A 5,378-nucleotide genomic window follows, 5' to 3' on the forward strand; every position below is an offset into this window, starting at 1 on the left:
CAATTGTTTTTGAAAGGCCATCCTACCAATATAAGCTGGATGTCCCCTTGTTCTTTGCTTGTTGTCATTAGATACGTCCTGAGGTAGTTTCCTCTTCTGGTCAGGCATTCTCAGTTGCTCACATCTCCTCACACACATTGAATATACAGCCAAATACACTGCAGCATATACAGCTGATACACTGCATGAATTTACATAATTATTAATTTTTTATTTAAGAGCCAAGGTACATCTTCTCAAGTCACCCAAGGGCAAGTAAAAAGTGCACGAGGATGTGATCTATTGCAAACCCTTCTCCGAAAGGAAAGAGGCCCCCCAATAAACCAAACCCTTTGGGCCAAAAGGCACCTGCAAGGTTCCAGGTACAATGTCCCCTTTTCACCAAAGCTACTCAGGGACCGAAAGTGCTCCTGGCGAACAACTGGGCAAAAACCAAGTTGTCACCGATGAGCCAGTAAAACCGGTTTGGCACCCCTGCCATAGCGAGGATGCCCATGGTGTGGCAGGGAGGTGAGGAACCTAATGGCCACATACACCTCCCCTAGACCGGCAGGAGGGACACCCAGAAGGGCTGTCGCACCCCGACTAATCCTTGTGACGAATAAATAACACAAAACATGGACAGAGTGACAAAAACTAAATAAATAAGTCATTGTGCGCAGTGTAGTACTGCCCAGACACTGGCCGGATCTATAAAAATTCCCTAATCCTAGCCAGAAGGCTGGGATACAAAGGGTGAGTGCCCAGAAGAGTGGGAGAAAAAGTGTGTGCTATGTGCCATCTTTCAAATGGGGCGATGAACTCCCAAGTGAATTCCGGAAGCCTGAGGTCACCACTCCCAGGGCACTTTTGTACCTCGGCTCTTACTTTACTCAGAACTTAAGGACAGATCCAGCAGGAGCAGGTTGCTTCAGGGATGGTTGCTGCTTTCCACAGCCATTCCTGGAACACCTGCCCCGCTGTGTGGTTCCCCAGCCTTGGTGATCTCCCACACTGCCAACTGACAGGAAAGGTACTACACTTGATCTTGGCCAAAAGGCTGAGAAGCGATTACATACTTATTTGTGAGGGAGTCTGCTTGTCTTGCTGAATATTCACTGGCCAGGATGAGGTAAATAAACCTTATATAATATTATGTGTGGCTATAGATTCTATATTACAGTCTGTAACACTAAATACACTTGGCAGGTGGAGAGGGGGGTATATTATTCACTATAAAAAAAAAACACTACGCTGTGTGAGGAGAGAAGAGGTAACTCTACCATTATGAAGATTAGATTCTCAATCCTAAAAAGAAAGGAGCTTCTACACTAGTGACTGCTGGGAAATGAAGTTCAAAGCAAATCATGTGATAGAAGCTCCACCCATCACATAGATTATCATATAAAAAGGGTAGATGATCAAAGGAAGGCATAAACCAGGAAATAAGGGCAATTCATGTAATTTTTATTCAACCTAACAAAATTGCTAACAAATTTGCTGTGGAAAGTGGATCATGGTAAAACACCTTTAAGGGGTTATATTACAGTTTTATAAGCAATTCAGAGACATATCACTTACAGAAGTCAAGATGTCCATAATGTAGGTTCACAAGCCCCTGTTTATATAGGACTCATTGCTTTTCATAAGGATTCCTTATCTCTTGGTATATATAATTAGGATGTGTATCACTTTCTGATCATCATGGGAGATGTAGTCCACAACACCTGCAGTGCTGAAGGTTGCCTATCCCTGTCCTAGCAATATGCTGTTACTTATGTGATGAGATGAGAATACACTGGTCCCTCAACTTACAATATTTAATTGGTTCCAGGAAGACCATTGTATGTTGAAACCATGGTATGTTGAGACCATAACTCAGAACTTTGTAATTGGTTCTGAAGCCCCCAAAGTGTCATCCAAAAATAGGGTAAAGCAAGTCCTTCCATATAAAAGTAAGAAAGAGCTGCTGGGAGCTGTAATCACTGTCTATGTAGAGGACAGGAGCTTCTTCAGGGTCCTGTACAGTACACGCAATGTCCTAAAAAGTAAGATGGAGCTGCCTTCACCTGGAGCAGCTATCCCTGGCACAGGTAAAGAGTAGTACAGAACATGCAGTACAGCCAGTACTAGCCAGCCAGTGCATGCACTTCAGTAATACAAGGGTTTTTCCAGTGAAATGACCTTTCTAATTTGTCAGTTCTTCCAGCCATTTACATGTTTTGCAGATCTGAACTGTCTGTAGCCTTGTATGTTTTGTTACAATGGTCCAGAAAAGACCATTGTACGTTGAAGCTATTGTATACTGAGGCCATTGTAAGTTGAGGGATCACTGTACTGTTTAAGGATGCAGTGCTACCATACACAGATGCCATATGCATGAGCATTTAGGCTGTGTTCATACATTGCAGTTTCATTGCAGTACTGTAGTTTTTTTTTTTTTTTTTTTGTTTTACGATAACGTAGTACAGTTGTTTCTGACAAGGCAGGGGCTTTTGTGTATTTTTCTTTCTTACCTTTAAAGAAGCAGTACCAGCAAAAATGTTATTCTGTGGCCACTTAAAGTGTTTATTGCTGTTTACCACCACAATTTTACCATTTTCCCAAATTTCTGAAAAAGTAGTGCACTTCTACTGCAATTTGAATAGTAATTGTGCGATTGTTTAAATCATTGTAAAAGTGTTCTGTTTTCACTGTGATTTCGGAATATATGGGACTTCCGGCAAATTGGTAGATTGAACGCCATAATCTCGTGCAAGCATTGGCGCTAAAAATTAAACATATCCTGCAGCCCGAGCCATCACACGAACGAATACTAATCTGGTCCTGTGTTAAAGAGATTTACTTACCTATTACAACCAGCAGGTGGCAGTATTACTAAGAGATTTTCCGTGACCCACTTTCCTGCATCGAAAGTTTTGTAGGTATGTTGTTAACCTATTCCAACAGACTAGCATAAGTGAGAAGGGTATTCCACCAAGGCAAATTTTTTATTTTATTTTTTTATGAATTTGCAGTGCTTTAGAAAAAAAACAAAAAAAAAAAAAAGAAATACTTGTTCAGCCAGTCCCTTGCTGCAGTGATGACCCTTGGCCTGCGATTGGCTGAATGGGCATTTCCTGCAGGGTCAACATGTCAGAACAAGCAGGCAGCAGGACCTTTCAGGACAGCAGCAGCATGGCATCAGGCCAGGTAAGTATGCTTTATTTTTAAAGCACTCATATCCCTTTTTGAAAAATGGGAATACCCTTTTAGGGTACGTTCACATGTGTATATTTTGTCTCAGATTTTCTGCTGCAGATTTTCCTACCCATGGACTTTAACAGGTAAGACCACAATCAGACTTTCACCAAAAAGAGAGAACCTCAATATACCCTCATCATATCACTCTCCTATATATGTTGATCTGATGTGATCGGGTTCATCAGGGAACCTTGGTACGGTAAAAATATAGTATTAAGGATCAGTCCTCCAGTACTAAATTTTCACTGTACCAAGGTTCCCTGATGAACCCGATCACATCAGATGGGGGAAACGCGTTGGAACCCAAATAATATATACAGTATTTACGACTCTTGATACAACTTTGTTTGTTTTATATGCCGAGTGTCTGTGGTACATGTGGTCTGTAGCTTTTTTTATTTGATTTTAGCTGTTTGGATTTCATTTTGATGTAGCTCACTATACACTGTATAATTCTACCCTTGGTTTTTTGTTTTATCCCTCACTATATTTTAAGCATAGGACAGTCACAGTGGTTAAGGCTAACCTGTTAAAGAGATTGGCACCTCAAAAGTTAGGGACAGAGGGGCACAGGGTTTAGCAATAGGGGGCATTCTCCCCTTCCTCTCCCACTTCCGTAACAGACCTCCTCTACCACTACTAACCATACCATCTTCATAAATAGGAGGAGTGATATCATGAAGAGGGTATATTGAGATTCTCTCTTTTTTAAAGTAATACTGTTTTGTGTGTGTGTGCGTCTCGTTCTTTCATTACTTTTTCATATTTTAATAGGCAAGACATAGAAGCTATGTCTAAATAATCCATTTGGTCATGGGGCATAAGTAGGCGATTGTTGTTGTTTTGACCCCTGGTACCTCTATTTTGAATGGATGCCCTTAAAAGGGTACTCCAGTGGAAAGCTTTTTTTTTTTTTTTTTTTTTTAAATCAGCTGAAGACAGAAAGTTTAACTCATTTGTAAATTATTTCTATTAAAAAAATCTTAATCCTTCCAGTATTTATTAGCGGCTATCTACTACAGTGGAAATTCTTTTCTTTTTGGATTTCTTTTTTGTCACGACCACAGTGCTCTCTGCTGACACCTCTGTCCATGTCAGGAACTGTCCATAGCAGGAGAAAATCCCCATAGTAAACATATGCTGCTCTGGACAGTTCCTAAAATGGACAGAGGTGTCAGCAGAGAGCATGGTGGTCGTGACAGAAAAGAAATCCCAAGATAAAATAATTTCCTCTGTAGTATACAGCTGCTAATAAGTACTGGATAGAATAAGATTTTTTAATAGAAGTAATTTACAAATCTGTTTAACTTTCTGGAGCCAGTTGGTTTAAAAAAAATAAAAAGAGTTTCCCACCATAGTATCCCTTTAACCCCTTAAGGACTAATTTTATTTTTACATTTTCGTTTTTTCCTCCTCGCCTTCAAAAAATCATAACTCTTGTATATTTTCTTCCACAGACTAGTATGAGGGCTTGATTTTTGCGTAACCAGTTGTCCGTTGTAATGCCATCACTCACTTTACCATAAAATGTATGGCGCAACCCAAAAAATACTATTTGTGTGGGGATATTAAAAAGAAAACCGCAATTTAGCAAATTTTGGAAGGTTTCGTTTTCACGCCGTACAATTTACGGTAAGAAAATTACATGTGTTTTTTATTCTTTGGGTAAATACGATTAAAATGATACCCATGATTACATACTTTTCTATTACTGTTGTGCTTAAAAAACAAATGTTTAACCAAATTAGTACGTTTAAAATTCCCCTATTTTGAAGACCTATAAATTTTTCATTTTTCCGTATAAGCAGTGGTATGAGGGCTCATTTTTTGCGCCGTGATCTGTACTTTTTATTTATACCATAAATGCTTAAATAAAACTTTCAATACTTTTTTTATTCATTTTTTTTGGAATAAAATAAAATAATAAATATAATAATAAATACTAAAAAAAGCAGCTACTTTGGACTTTTTTTTTTTTTTATGTTCATGCCGTTCACCGTACGGTATCATTAACATTTTATTTTAATAGTTGGGATATTTACGCATGCGGCGATATCAAATATGTATATAAAAAATTTTTTACACTTTTTGGGGGTGAAATAGGGTATCATTAACATTTTATTTTAATAGTTGGGATATTTACGCATGCGGCGATA

Source organism: Hyla sarda, chromosome 3, assembly GCF_029499605.1.
Source record: "Hyla sarda isolate aHylSar1 chromosome 3, aHylSar1.hap1, whole genome shotgun sequence".
Taxonomy (NCBI): domain Eukaryota; kingdom Metazoa; phylum Chordata; class Amphibia; order Anura; family Hylidae; genus Hyla; species Hyla sarda.